At 39.6% G+C, this 16,734-nt stretch overlaps 1 pseudogene; it reads left to right on the top strand.

Moving 5' to 3' along the window:
• The first annotated feature begins 16,213 nt into the window (after positions 1-16,213).
• On the top strand, positions 16,214-16,291 carry LOC140714014 (U2 spliceosomal RNA; annotated as a pseudogene).
• The last annotated feature ends 443 nt before the right edge of the window (positions 16,292-16,734 follow it).

The following is a 16,734-nucleotide window of genomic DNA, read 5'->3' as shown; positions in this document are numbered from 1 at the left end:
GCGGGGTGCCTCAGGGATCTGTTTTGGGCCCAATGTTGTTTGTAATATACATAAATGATCTGGATGATGGGGTGGTAAATTGGATTAGTAAGTATGCTGATGATACTAAGGTAGGAGGTGTTGTGGATAATGAGGTGGGTTTTCAAAGCTTGCAGGGAGATTTATGCCGGTTAGAAGAATGGGCTGAACGTTGGCAGATGGAGTTTAATGCTGAGAAGTGTGAGGTTCTACATTTTGGCAGGAATAATCCAAATAGAACATACAGGGTAAATGGTAGGGCATTGAGGAATGCAGTGGAACAGAGAGATCTAGGAATAACAGTGCATAGTTCCCTGAAGGTGGAGTCTCATGTAGATAGGGTGGTGAAGAAGGCTTTTGGAACGCTGGCCTTTATAAATCAGAGCATTGAGTACAGAAGTTGGGATGTAATGTTAAAATTGTACAAGGCATTGGTAAGTCCAAATTTGGAATATTGTGTACAGTTCTGGTCACCGAATTATAGGAAAGATATCAATAAATTAGAGAGAGTGCAGAGACGATTTACTAGGATGTTACCTGGGTTTCAGCACTTAAGTTACAGAGAAAGGTTGAACAAGTTAGGTCTCTATTCATTGGAGCGTAGAAGGTTGATGGGGGATTTGATCGAGGTATTTAAAATGTTGAGAGGGATAGATAGAGTTGACGTGAATAGGCTGTTTCCATTGAGAGTAGGGGAGATTCAAACGAGAGGACATGATTTGAGAGTTAGGGGGCAAAAGTTTAAGGGAAACACGAGGGGGTATTTCTTTACTCAGAGAGTGATAGCTGTGTGGAATGAGCTTCCTGTAGAAGTAGTAGAGGCCAGTTCAGTTGTGTCATTTAAGGTAAAATTGGATAGGTATATGGACAGGAAAGGAGTGGAGGGTTATGGGCTGAGTGCGGGTAGGTGGGACTAGGTGAGATTAAGAGTTCGGCACGGACTAGGAGGGCCGGAATGGCCTGTTTCCGTGCTGTGATTGTTATATGGTTATATGGTTATATTTACAGAGAAGGGAGAGAAAAATTCAGAGATTAGAAAAAAGGGGTGAAGAGAAGAAAAAGATAAAATAAATAAATATTTAAAGCAAAGGAAAAATAAATCAGCAGTTGAACTGTGAACCGACAAACAGGGAGGCCTTCACTAAAGACTTCGAACCTCCAAAAGAAGTTAGAGTTAGTTGTAGAACTCTGTAGGTAAAGTTATACAAGAATAAAGATAGGTTACACACACACCGAATCCCGGGAGAGATTGTCAACAGCCCTTAAAGTTTCAATGAATAATGTCTGAGTGATTCAAGTGAATTCCGAGTCCAGAGAAAGTAATTTTACTACGAGGAGTACTTATCCACCGTTTTAGGAGGTCCGATCAGATTCCGAAGATGGCTGGATAGCCGGAAGACTTGCCACAAACGCTTCAGCTTCCTTTGCTGATTTGAACCACTTGAATTTCCCGGTATTAAGCTTTATTCGTAGCTCAGCAGGGTTACAAAGTGAAGGTTTGAAACCATGATTAAAAAGTGCTTTCATTGCGCCTTTAAATTCAGCGCGCATCTTTAAGGTCTGGGGTGCAAAATCTCCCACAAAGCGAATGGTTGTATCCTGGAAAGAAAAAGAGCCTCTGCGACGTGCCTCCACAATCAGACTGTGTTTTACCTGGTATTGATGGAAACACAAGATTACTGGTCGCGGACGGGAGCCCAGAATTCCGGGGGGAACATAAACTCTGTGTGCCCGTTCGAGCTCGGGCGGCTTCGGAAGCAAATCTTACCCGAATAACTCACAGAGAAACTCGGCGAAAAACTTCACGGTTGGTCCCTTTTCAGTTGCCTCTGGTAATCCCAGAATTCTGATGTTGCAGCGTCTGTTACGGTTTTCGAGATCCACCATTTTGGAAAGAAGTTTATTAGACTTTTCCTCTAAGCTGGAACAGAGAGTCTCCAAGTATCGAACACGACTTTCTAAATCTTCAGAAGTCGAATCGATGCGAGATAAGTGTTCAGCATGTTTGTCCACTTTATCGTTGATCCGATCCAGTTTGTCTTCTAACTGTTTGAAAGCGGTTTTAAATTCCTTTAAGATTTCGTCTCGCAGCTTTCTAGCCTCACTAACATGTGGCACAGGTAGCAATCCTGAGATTGCAACCCTGGAGGTCCTGTCCTTTGACTTTGCACCTAACTCCCTAAATCCTCTTTGCAGGACCTCCTCCTTCTTCCTATCCACGTCATTGGTCCCTACATGGACCATGACATCTAGATAGATAGATAGATAGATAGATACTTTATTCATCCCCATGGGGAAATTCAACTTTTTTTCCAATGTCCCATACGCTTGTTGTAGCAGAACTAATTACATACAATACTTAACTCAGTAAAAAAAATATGATATGCATCTAAATCACCATCTCAAAAAGCATTAATAATAGCTTATAAAAAGTTCTTAAGTCCTGGCGGTAGAATTGTAAAGCCTAATGGCATTGGGGAGTATTGACCTCTTCATCCTGTCTGAGGAGCATTGCATCGATAGTAACCTGTCGCTGAAACTGCTTCTCTGTCTCTGGATGGTGCTATGTAGAGGATGTTCAGAGTTATCCATAATTGACATCTGGCTGCTCACCCTCCCTCTTGAGAATACAGAGAACTCGATCCGAGATATCACCAACCCTGGCACCAGGGAGGCAACAGACCATCCGGGATTCTCAATCTCTTCCACAGAACCTCTTAACTGTCCCCCTAACTATCAAATCCCCTATCACTACTGCTCTCCTGTTTTCCCTCCCCTTCCCTTCTGAGCTGAGGGTCCAGTCTCGGTGCCAGAGACGCAATCACTGCAACTTGTCCCTGGTAGGTCATCCCCACCAACAGTATCTGAAACAGTATACTTATTATGTATAAAATTGTAGCATCATGCATCTCACAGCTAATCACCATTGACTGAGATAACCACAATATACTTACAGATGAGCGGAAAGGCTGCCATAAGGTTTGAAAGGATGATCAGCAGCGATCACTCGTAGTTGAGTATGATTCTTCTTCTGATGGTTGACCTGGTCACTTGTGGGTCTTGTGATGACTGAAGAGGCTGATCTGTGATCCACGAGTCCTATTGCAGTGTTGGCAGGTGTAGGTCATTGAGGTGCTGGTGGATGTAGCTGGTTGGGCTTTTCCCAGTCTCACCTTACGTTGAAGCCACTTAGTCTTAGCGGCATGGTGGAGGTATTCTTTGAGCTGTGTAGTCCCCTCATAGACAGTCCTTCTCCAGCTTTTCCTATCCTGTGATAATTTCTCCTAACCATTCAGGTTGATGTAGCACTTCCTCAGATGGGTCTTGATATTGTCCTTGAACTGCTTTTCCTGCCCTCCAGGAGTGCGCTTTTCATCCTTGAGTTGACAGAATAAGAGTTCTTTAGGGAGGCGGGAGTTGGGCATATGGATGATGTGGCCAACCCATTGCAATTGTTGTTGAGACACAGTTGTGGCTATGGAGTTAATGTTAGCTTCCTCCAGGATGCTGTAGTTAGTAAGCCTGTTCTTCCAGCTAACTCTCAGAATCTTTCAGAGGCATCTTTGATGGTAAATTTCTAGGGACTTAATGTGCTTGCTGTATGTTGTCCATGACTCTGCTCCACATAGCAAGGAGGGCAGAACTATAGCTTTATAGACCATTAGCTTACTGTTGGTCTTGATAACCCGATCTTCAAGAACCCTCTTTCTCAGCCTGGCAAAAGCTCCACTCGCACAGCCTACTCTGTGTTTTACTTCAAGGTCAATGTTGGCTGTTGAAGAAAGAAGGCGTCCAAGATATGGGAAAAGATCAGTGTGCTCCAGAGGGTTGTTGTCAACTTGGATGGATGGAGGTTTAGAAGCTTGATCTGGTGCAGGTTGGTGCAGGACTTGGGTTTTCTTGATGTTTAGATCAAGTTCCAGGAGCTTGTATGCTCTGGCAAAAGCATCCATTATGCACTGCAGATCCTCCTCAGAGTGAGCTATGATGGTGTTGTCATCTGCATATTGGAGCTCCATGATGGAAGTAGTTGACACTTTGCTCTTTGCCTTGAACCTGTTAAGGTTAAAGAGCCCCCTCCCCCTCCCCCTCTGTCCTGCAAAGAATCTGGACTCCTTGTGCAAGGTCTTGGCCTGTGAGGTGAAGAATGGTTGCAATGAAAATGGCAAACAGAGATGGGGTATTGATGCACCCCTGTTTGATCCTGGTCACAACCTTAAAAGGTGTAGTTTCAGAGCTGTGTAGGAGCTGCAGGATCTTGAGGTATTTCTCTGAGCACCTGATTTTAGACAGTACCTGCCAAAGGGCAGGATGATTTATAGAGTCAAATGCTTTTATAAGGTCTATGAAGGCCATATAAAATGGGAGATTTTGTTCCCAGGCTTTCTCCTGCAATTGACGTGCTGCAAAAATCATGTCAGATGTTCCTCTAGCTGGACAGAAGCCACACTGAGACTAAGGCAGATCTTCTGCCAGAGATGAAAGCCGCTCACATAAAATTTGGATGAGTACCTTCAGAGAGGAGTTATAGAGAGGAGGGAGATGCCTCTATAATTTCTGCAGTCAGTTTGTCACCCGTTTTAAAGAGTGTGACAATCATGACATCCCTGAGTTCAGCTGGAATCTTCTCCTGGTCCTAAATCTTGACAAGCAGGTCATGAATATGATTTGAAAGTGAATATGATGTAAAAAACAACTGATAATAGATTCTATATTCCCAAATCAAACCCAGCAGAAATGCAGAAATCTTTCACTTTGTCATATTGACTATCAAAAAACAATTGATTCTGTCTCACCCTCAAGGTTAACCAAAGTTCTTAATATATATAAATGACACCTAAATCTTGTGAAATTCCTTCAACATCTGATGAAGCATTGGTATACTATAATCACACTATCTCTTAACAGCCAGAAAAGAACAACTACCAACTATGAAAATAAACTGAAGCATTTTTCAGGGTGACACTCTAAGCCCACTATAGTTCTGTCTAACTTTAAACGCGTTCTCCAATTTACTGAATCAGACAAAAATAAGGTATCAAATCAGAAACAACAAACTGAATTATATGTTGACACACCTTCTATACATGGATGATTTGAAATTATATGCTCCTTCATCAGTAAAGCTGAAGCAATTGATTCAAATAGTAGAATTATTTTTGAAAGATATAAACATGAACTTTGGACTGGATAAGTGCAGAACATTAAACATAAAGGAAGGTACAAACGAGCTTGTAGAATACAAAACAGAGCAACAGGATACAACCCAAATGATGGATGCATTTGAAACATACATTGTAAGTATCTGGGATATCAATAAACAAATAAAACAGATCATAGTTTGATAAGGGGAAAACTCAACAGAATTTACTTCAAGGCTTAAGAAAATCTGCCAAACAGAGCTCAGTAGTAAAATTATAACAAAGGCAATAAACAATATTGTTATACCCATATTAATGTATCCTTTTGGCATAATATCTTAATCCAAAACTGATCTGGAAGATTTACAAAGAAAAATAAGAATTGAAATGGCAAATTTTAGAAAACACTTTGTACATTTGAACACATTTAGATTAACATGACCTCAGAGGAAGATAGGAGGAAGAGCAATAACAGACATAAAAAGTTTACATAACAGTCAGATAAAACTTCTAAAAATATATTATCATCCTTGAGCAGATAAAATTGCTAATGACATATTTTCATCAATGAAAACAGGATTCAGCACTCCACATCAGCATATGCAATTTTGATAAGAAATATACACTGTTAAACAAATGAAAGCACAACCCGGAGAAATGAAGAAATTATCAGAAAGGAAGAAAAAACTATCCAATGGATGAGCATGACCCTCCATGGAAGACATCCCCATGATCTGAGTGGACAAAATGTCGACAAGGAAGTGTTGAACACTTGGCTTAGAGTTGGAGACCTCTTCCTAGAAACAAAGGGGTTTTTTGTGGCAATATAAGACCAAGGGATTAACACAAAAATACATAATAAAAGACCAACAAATTCAGGATGATAAATGCAGAAAAGGCCAAGAGAAACCAGAAACAATCCAACAGATTACAGGATACCGCAGCAGTTAACTCAGTCTGATTACTTACACAGGCACAATCAAGTGGCAAACTTCATTCACCAAAATCTTGCCTTAAAATACAAACTCGTAAAGTAAATCATCCCTTATTATAAATACAAGCCTGATCCAGTTTTAGAGTCAGAGTCCCACAAGTTATATTACGACTGGTCTGTTATATCTATAATAACTCTCCGGATATAGTAATATAGGATAAACAAGTAAGAACAACTTACTTAACAGATGTAGCCGTTCCAAACACACACAACATACAGAAATCAACAAGTGATGAACACCAGAGTTATGCTGAATTAACAGAGGAAATTGGAAGACTATGGAACATGAATAAGATATACATTGTCCCGATATTAATATCTATTCAACACACACAAAGTGCTGGTGGAATGCAACAGGCCAGGCAGCATCTATAGGAAGAAGCGCTGTCAATGTTTCGGGCCGAGACCCCTCGTCAGGACACATATCACAGGACACAGTAATATCTACAACTGGTATCATCTCAAAGTCTCTATACAATAGCAATAACCATTTAGGCCAACACAGCTATATTTATGAAAATCTCCAGAAATACCACTAGGATAGTCTGTTAGTTCCTAGCAATTGAGAAATGTGTGTGCTTGACTATGCCTGTACCTCAGGTTTTACCAGCTTGAGCTGAGAAAAAAAATAACAACAACAACAACACAACAACAATAACAACAACAAGCAACAACAACACAACAATAACAACAACAAGCAACAACAACTTTTGCTCTAACATCAGGTCAAACGGGGTGACACACAATCAAGAAGCAAGCTGGATTAGGGAAGTAAAAGAATGCACTGACACAATTGAAGACAGGCACACACCTGAAGTTACAATAGATACACTAAAAGCAGTTATAAAAAATACCAATAGTGGTAGTGTTCGTAATTATTGGTATAAAATGTACTTGACTTCATCAGTACCCATCAATATATGCCAACAGTTTTCTTATAGATCTGAACAAGTGCCTGAATTTTTGACAGAAGGTAGAACATATCTCTTACCTAAAGAAGCAATCACCACTGACCAATCAAGATATCATCTTATTACTTGTTTACGAAGTATATATAAAATTGTAACATCAGGTATCTCACAAGAAATCACTTCTCACTTAGATAACCACAATAAACTTACAGATGAGCAGAAAGGATGTCATAAGCTTATGAAAAAATGAAAAGAACGGATAACAGATTCTGTAATTCTATATCAAGCAGAGGAAAAACAGAAATCTTTCATGTTGCTATACTAACTACCAAAAAGTATTTGATTCTGTCCCACACACATAGTTAATAGAAGTTCTTAAAATATATAAACTACACCCAATACTTGTGAAATTCCTTTAACATCGGATGAAGCATTGGCATACTATAATCATCCTATCTATCAATCAAAAAAGAACAACCACCATTATCAAAATAAACCGAAGCATTTTCCAGGGTGACTCTCTAAGCCCACTATGGTTTTGTTTAGCTTTAAACATGCTCTCCAATTCACTGAATCAGACAAAAATAGGGTATCAAATCAGAAACAGCAATCAAATTATATGTTGACACACCTTCTATACACAGATGCTTTGAAATTATACGCTCCTTTGTCAGTAAAGCCAAAACAATTGATTCAAATAGTAGAACTATTTCCAAAAGATATAAACATGAACTTTGGACTGGATAAATGTAGAACATTAAACATAAAGAAAGGTGCAACAGAGCTAGTAGAATATAAATCAGAACAGCAGGATACAATACAACTAATGGATGAATATGAAACATGGACGTATTTGAGATGTTAGAAAGCAAAGAAAATAGATCATAGGTCAATAAAGGGAATAACTTTTGTTATTCAAGGCTTAAAAACATCTCCAAACAGAGCTTAACAGCAAAAATATAACAATAAACATTTTAGCTATACCCATATTAACCTATCTTTTGGCATAATATTTTGGTCCAAAACAGATCTGGAAAACTTACACAGAAAAATAAGAACTGAAATGACATATTTTAGAAAACACTTTGTACATTTGAATGCACTTAGATTAACACTACCTAGGACAGAAGGAGGAAGGGGAATAACAGACATAAAAATGTACACAATAGTCAGATAAAACTTATATGGATATATTTTCATAGGAACATGATATTCTGGTAAGAAGTTCACACCACTCAACTTAAATGAATGCACAGCCCCAAAAAGGTGAAGAAATGATCACTATAGAAGAAAAAGTTAACCAGTCGAAGAGAATGACCCACCATGGAAGACATCCCCATGATCTGAGCAGACTAGATGTTGACAAGGAAGTGTGAAATGCCTGGCTCAGGGTTGGAGACCTCTTCACAGAAACAGAGAGGTTCTTTATGGCAATACAGGACCAGGTGGGTAACACAAAAGATTATGAAAAATATGCAATAAATGACCAACAAATTCAAGATGATAAATGTAGAAAATGCTGAGAGAAAACAGGAACAATCCAACACATTACAGGACCCTGCAGCAGTTTAACTCAATTTGATTACTTACACAGGCAGTCAAGTGGCAAACTTAACTCACTATAATCTTGCTTTAAAATGAAAACACATAAACAACAACATACCTTATGATAAATACAAGCCTGATCAAGTTTTAGAGTCTGACCCTACAAATTACATTACGACTGATTGTTGCAGATAGGACAATGCATAATAACCATCTGGATATAATATTGCAGGATAAACAAGCAAGAATAACTTACTTAAGAGATACAGCCATTCCAAACAAAGATACTCACAGAAATCAATAAGTGAAAAACACCAGAAATATGCTGAATTAAAAGAGGAAATTGAAAGACTATGAAACATGAGCTGGGTATACTTTGTTCTAATAGTAATATCTACGATTGGTATCTTCCCAAAATTACTACACAATAGCATTAAACCATTAAGCCTACACATTAATGTAAATCTCAGGAAAGCCACAATACTAAACATCACTAGAATAGTCTGGAAGTTCCCAGCAATTCAGAAGTTAGTGTGCTTGGCTATGCCAGTATCTCAGGTTATACCAGCTAGAGCTGAGAAAAGATAAGTAATACTGTAATAACGATAATAATAAATAAATATCAAGAACATGAGTTGTAGAGTTCTTAAGAATGTATCCATAGGTTGTGGAATCAGTTCACTGTTGGTATGTGTGAATTTATCTCCTCTGATTCAAGAGCCTAAGAGGTAATAACTATTCCTGAACCTGGTGGTGTGGAACTAGAGGCTATTGAACTTTCTTCCTGATGGCAGCAGTAAGAAGAGAGCATGGCCTGGATGGTGGGGATCTTTGATGGATGTTGCTTTCCTGCAACAGTGCTCCTTGTAAATGTGTTTAATAGTGGAGTAGGCTTTACTCTTGATAGACTGGGAGATATCCACTACTTTTTGTAGTTTCTTTTTCATTCAAGGGCATTGGTGCTTCCGTACCAGGCCATGATGCAACCAGTCAGTATATTCTACACTGTGAATCTATAGAAGTTTGTCAAAGTTTTACTTGATACGTTGAATCTGTAGCAACTCCTAAGAAATTTCAAGGCACTGCCATGCTTTCAAACAAAAATGATTCCAGGATTGAAAATCTTCTCATATGAAGAGCGTTTGATGCTGTATTCGGGTCTGTATTCACTAGAATTCAGAAGAAAGCGCTTAATTGGAGTAAGGGGAATTATGAGGCTATCAGGCAGGAAATTGGAGGCTTAAATTGGAAACAGATGTTCTCAGGGAAAAGTACGGAAGAAATGTGGCAAATATTCAGGGGATATTTGTGTGGAGTTCTGTATAGGTATGTTCCAATGAGACAGGGAAGTTATGGTAGGGTACAGGAACTGTGGTGTACAAAGGCTGTAATAAATCTAGTCAAGAAGAAAAGAAAAGGTTACAAAAGCTTCAGAGAGTTAGGTAATGTTAGAGATCTAGAAGATTATAAGGCTAATAGGAAGGAGCTTAAGAATGAAATTAGGAGAGCCAGAAGGGGCCATGAGAAGGCCTTGGTGGGCAGGATTAAGGAAAACCCCAAGGCATTCTACAAGAATGTGAAGAGCAAAAGGATAAGACGTGAAAAAATAGGACCTATCAAGTGTGACAATGGGAAAGTATGTATGGAACCGGAGGAAATAGCAGAGGTACATAATGAATACTTCAGCATTCACTATGGAAAAGAATCTTGGTGATTGTAGTGATGACTTTCAGCAGGCTAAAACTGAGCATGCAGATATTAAGAAAGAGGATGTGTTGATACTTTTGGAAAGCATCAAGTTGCATAAGTCACCAGGACTGGATGAGATGTACCCCAGGCTACTGTGGGAGGTGAGGGAGGAGATTGCTGAGCCTCTGGCGATGATCTTTGCATCATCAATGGGGATGGGAGAGGTTCCGGAGGATTGGAGGGTTGTGGATGTTGTTCCTTTATTCAAGAAAGGAAGTAGAGATAGCTCAGGAAATTATAGACCAGTGAGTCTTACCTCAGTGGTTGGTAAGTTGATGGAGAAGATCCTGAGAGGCAGGATTTATGAACATTTGGAGAGGTATAATATGATTAGGAGTAGTCAGCATGGCTCGTGCCTTACGAGCCTGACTGAATTTTTTGATGATGTGACTAAACACATTGATGAAGGAAGAGCAGTAGATGTAGTGTATATGGATTTCAGCAAGGCATTTGATAAGGTACCCCATGCAAGGCTTATTGAGAAAGTAAAGAGGCATGGGATCCAAGGGGACATTGCTTTGTGAATCCAGAACTTGCTTGCCTACAGAAGGCAAAGAGTGGTTGTAGATGGGTCATATTCTGCATGGAGGTCGGAGACCAGTGGTGTGCCTCAGGGATCTGTTCTGGGACCTTTACTCTTCGTGATTTTGATAAATGACCTGGATGAGGAAGTGGAGGGATGAGTTAGTAAGTTTGCTGATGACACAAAAGTTGGAGGTGTTGTGGATAGTGTGGTGGGCCATCAGAAGTTACAGCGGGACATTGATAGGATGTAAAACTGGGCTGAGAAGTGGCAGATGGAGTTCAACCCAGGTAAGTGTGAGGTGGTTCATTTTGGTAGGTCAAATATGATGGCTGAATATAGTATTAATGGTAAGAGTCTTGGCAGTGTGGAGGATCAGAGAGATCTTGGGGTCCAAGTCCATAGGACGCTCAAAGCAGCTGCGCAGGTTGACTCTGTGGTTAAGAAGCCATACGGTGTATTAGCCTTCATCAATTGTGGAACTGAATTTAGGAGCCAAGAGCTAATGTTGCAGCTATATAGGACCCTGGTCAGACCCCACTTGGAGTACTGTTCTCAGTTCTGGTCGCCTCACTACAGGAAGGATGTGGAAGCCATAGAAAGGGTGCACAGGAGATTTACAAGGATGTTGCCTGGATTGGGGAGCATGCTTTATGAAAATAGGTTGTGTGAACTTGGCCTTTTCTCCTTGGAGCAAAGGAGGATGAGAGGTGACTTAATAGAGGTGTATAAGATGATGAGAGGCATAGATCGTGTGGATAGTCAGAGGCTTTTTCCCAGGGCTGAAATGGTTGCCACAAGAGGACACAGGTTTAAGGTGCAGGTGAGTAGGTACAGAGGAGATGTCAGGGGTAAGTTTTTTACTCAGAGAGTGGTGAGTGCATGGAATGGGCTGCCAGAAACGGTGGTGGAGGCGGATACGATAGGGTCTTTTAAGAGACTTTTAGATAGGTTCATGGAGCTTAGTAAAATAGAGGGCTATGGCTAAGCCTAGTAATTTCTAAGGTAGGGACATGTTTGACACAACTTTGTGGGCCAAAGGTCTGGATTGTGCTGTAGGTTTTCTGTGTTTCTGTGTTAATGATGGGTGACCTCATTGGAACCTATCAAATGGTGAAAGGCCTTGATAGAGTGGATGTGGAGAAAATGTTTCCTATGGTGAGAGAGTCTAAGACCATAGGACACAGCCTCAGAATAGAGGGATGTCCTTTTAGAACAGAGATGAGGAGGAATTTCTTTAGCCAGAGAGTGGTGAATCTGTAGAATTCTTTGCCACAGGCAGCTGTGGAGGCCAAGTGTATATTTAAGGCAGAGGGTGATAGAATCTTGATTTGTCAGGGCATGAAGGAATATAGGGAGATAGCTGAAGATTGGGCTGAGAGGAAAAACGGATCAGCCATGATGAAATGGCGGAACCGATCAAATGACGGGTCAAATGGCCTAATTCTGATCCTATATCTTATGGTCTTATGATAATGGCTTGCATGTTAAACCCAGGAGAAAATCTGTGAAATGGTAACACTAGGGAGTTAAAGTTACTGACTCTCTGTACCTCTGATCTCCTGATGAGGCCTGGCTCCTGGAGCTCAGCTTTCCTCCTTCTGTAGCCAATAATTAGCTCTTTGGTTGAGTGAGAGATTGTTGTTATGGCACCATTCAGCCATGTTCTCAAACTTACTCCCACATGCTGATTTGTCACCACCTTTGATTCAGCCCATAACAGTCAGCAAACTTAAATACGGCATTGAAACTGTATTTAGCCTCACAGTCAAAGTTTAAAGGGAGTAGAGCAGGGGCTAAGCTCACACCCTGCTCCAGCAAGGAATTTGCACCATAAGGAAGGGTGGGGAAGAGAAAACTGCCACTAAGAAGTGATTCCTTGCAATACCCTTAACTTATGGTCCTTGAGCAATAACTTGGTGTGAGCAGTCATGGAAAACAAAAAAAATGCATATGCTGGAATCTGAAAGAAAAACAGAAGTGTGGGAAGAACTCAGCCCCACTCAAGCAGCCTCCTGTGGGAAGAGAAACCAGTTAAGGTTTCAAGTCATGGACCCTTCCTCAGAAATGGGCAAAAATTGGAGGGGCCTCACTGCTCAAAGCAAAACCTGGTGGCAAAAGCCAAAAGACTGTATGAAGACTGTATGAAGACAGGTTCAGAAAAATCAAGACAATTAGTACTGACAATTAGTGAGACAGTTTAAAGGAATTGTGTGAGAAAGGGACATAGATAGGATAATAGGAAATGATCAGTAAACAATTTATCTAAAGTTGGAAAATTCAATGTTCTTTCTAGAAAATGGCTAAGTGCTTTGACAGAAAATAAGATTATGTTTTGGTTTCTGTTGGGCCTTGTATTAATGGTGGAAAAGGCTACAGAGGGTAGGAGGAAAGCAGAGTACTGAGAAAAATCTGCACAGTCACTGGGGAAATGAAAAAGCTCCTGACAGACACCATTGTAGGTCAGGATTGACACCAGGCTGCTGAAGCTATGTCAATAACTCTACTCGCTTCACTGTTGTGCCAAATCAGGATTGAACACCTGACCCCTGTTAAGATAGAAAGTGTTAGAGGACCTTCTAATTAATTTCAGGCTGAGCGCACTGTAGATGTGAAAGCAGCAAAACTGCCACTGATCTTACATTCTTCTTCCCCTTCTCCACCTATTTTTCCTCCAACCTTGCCGCAAAGGTGGAATCTATAGAATGAAAGGGATCATTCTGGTTGGAAATAACAACAATAAAAGCTGAAATTATATGTGTTGCAGAGGCAAGAGGAGGAAGCACACTTTTGCAGCAAATCAACCCTTTGAAGAGTTTGGAAGCACTCCAGCTACAGGCAATGTTATCTTTTCAGATTAATTACAGGCTACAGTAAATTCAGAACAGTTTGAGGCTGCAATATGTTTTCCTAATGTTGCTGTACATCTTAGATCATTAGGATATGGCGGAAGCTAATTTTTGCAGATATCTCTTGAGGATGATAGCATTTCAAAAGCTGAGCGGGTCTTTCAGCACACGGTGCTTTGATTAATTGTCTGTTGTTGAAGAAGTGAAGCAGTTGTGCAAAGGTACTCTGTAAAACCATGCAACAATAAATCATAATCACAGAATGAAAATAAGGGTGCATTACTCAACACTTTCTCCCAGTGCTAAACTGAAAAACTCAGAGATATCAGGTACATGTGAGTATTTTAAGAGGCCTCTGACGTTTTGAAGTAGATGTGAGCATTTTAAACCATCTCTGAAGTTTTAAAGAGAAACAAAGGTCATACAATTGTATGATAAATTGTTAAATTCTACAAAAGACTGATTAAAGAAAAGTATGTGCAGTTCCAAATTGATTTCATAGAGATTTTATCATATCCAGGCTATGCAATTACTGGCACAAGATTACAGTGATTGGGTAATTACCATTTTCTCTGCTGGAGAACTACTGAACTTATATCCAATGAATTTTCCCTTTTGCTTGCATATAAATTCATGTTCCACAGCGATGTTTTACTGTGAATCTAGTTACTAAAATACTATTTTGGTTTTATAAATCATATGAAACACTGTGCTTTAAGGAATGTTGCTTTAAATTGTTATGTGTCATAAATAAATAGGCTCTCATAATAATTGTTAAATGAATAGTGTATATTTAACAAATCCCCTTATGTTTCTCTTATCAAACCAATGAAACTGATATTGAAAAATAAAACAGTAAAATAAGTTCTGACCTTAACTTAATCACTCAGTTGGAATGGAATGGTTAAGAGCTGGTTTATGCCCCATTGGGTTTTATGCTCCAATAAGTATTTAAATTGAACAAAATTTAAAATATGTGTTTACCTCTAAGCCTGATAATGTTCAATATGCTAGTTTACAATTGGATCATTGGTTATTTCAACACTACAATAACCTGAACTTCCATGCTAATTGCTTTAGAACTAATTTGATTTGTGAATAATTGAAATGTTGGTTAAGAAATTGGATACTCCACTGCCAGTTTTTAGTGTGCACAATTTAACCTTCAGATTTTTATTTTGATATGCTGGGGCTGACTTGATAGCAGGCTTTTATCTGTTTGGACATGGGTGGCCTGTTAACAGTCTCTCTGAGAGTTGGATGTGAATGGGAAAATGAGATGGAAGATGTAAAGCTTATAGCGATGTGCTTTTCTAGGTTTTGGGTTGCCCAAAAGGACCTTACAGCCAATACAGCCTTGTGTATTACTTAGTTTAGTTTGTTCTATGTTGCTTTTGTGCTTTAGCTTCTCTAGGTTGGCACCTTGGTTTCATATAGGCCTGGTATTGCTCCTGGCATGTGCTTATATACTCCTAATTAACCAGGATTTGTCCTCTGGCTTGGTAGTAATGGTGTGATGGGGTACAATCCAAACTAGAACTTATGGATTTTGTTAGAATACTGCACTGCAGTGATGGTACACAACATCTCATAGAATCCCTACTTTTGACCGACTGGATCTTTTCTTAATCTACAGTTATTCCTGTTTTGTAATGTCAAAACATTAAACTAACCCAAAGAAAAACAAGAGTCGAGAGGAGTGTTTACTCTCACTGAGGCACACGCAAATCACGTGGTACTATGATGACATATGCAATTCACTTATTTTTACATACAATCCGTAATGAATTATTTAAATGAACAAAAATGCTTAATCAAGCAATAGGTTTACAATAGTACTCAAATGTTATATAAATATTAATACACAACACTCTTTCCCGCTTAGCTATAAATTCCAACTCAATATAGAATGCATTTCAACTATATACACAATATACTATATCCACAGCACAGTAAATTGTAAATTGTACCATTCAGGCCTAAAGATTTAATCACTGTAGAGGCTTTCTTACTCTGGTGGGAGAAAGTCTTTCTGGACAAGCATCACTCTGCATGCCAGGTGAGGCTTGTGGATGTGAAATGATCTCAGGTTCTGGGGCCTCCTCCATGGTGATTGGAGGAGTTGACTCTGAGACTGCAGGAAGAGGTTCTGACAGCTCTGGACACCTTTCTTCTCCTTTTCTCGGCATTTCTCTCTGGATCTATCTCAATCCTTGCTTCTCTCAACTTTCCTTCTATCTTTATCCCATTTGCTTTCTTTTTCTCTATCTCTTCTCTCCTTTTCAATTTCTTGTCTTTTCTTTTCTCACATTCCTTTTTCTTTTTCCAGTTTCTTGTGTGTACCTCTGCAATGGCTAATTTATTAAGAAACTGGGTTTCATTTATCCTCTTCCATTTCCACAGTACTTCTGTCATCTTCCTGTTTCTTTTCCTTTCCTTTCTTGATCTTGAGAAAGTGCATGTAGTTCACTGGAGTATTTTCTATCGCTTCTCGGCCTTTTGGCTAAGATCAAGTGTAGTAACTGGAGTATTTTCTTATTAAACCTTCTATTGCCCCCTTTACAATCTGATCTCTCTTCTTAGTTTCTTCATCCACAATATCACCGATGAATCTTCTGTTTTTGCATCTCCATTGACTCCTTTTTTTTGGGCTTTCATTCATCCAGCTGGGCTTTGGTCTTTGCATTATTTTTACAAGCAGCCTTTTGTCTCCCACTTGAAGTACATGCAATACCCTTAGTGTACATAGAATAGATTCTGGTTCTTTGTACTTACAAAAGCCCATTGCTTGCAACTTTCCTGAAGATGTTTGAACTCTCTTCCAGCTTAAAACCAAGCCCCATTTTGCAAGTAACTGCCTGATTAACCTATCAGACACTTTATCAGATATGTTACCTACAAAACTGTTGTAGTTAGACCACTGCTTTCGTCACTTTCATGATTCCCCTGTGCAGCTTGGTCCTTCCTGGGTCCAATATGCTTTCAAGCCAGAGACACAGAGCAT

This window comes from Hemitrygon akajei, chromosome 20, assembly GCF_048418815.1.
Source record: "Hemitrygon akajei chromosome 20, sHemAka1.3, whole genome shotgun sequence".
Lineage (NCBI taxonomy): Eukaryota > Metazoa > Chordata > Chondrichthyes > Myliobatiformes > Dasyatidae > Hemitrygon > Hemitrygon akajei.
Note: the sequence above shows the minus strand (reverse complement) of the source record. Positions and strands in the feature narration are given on the sequence as shown.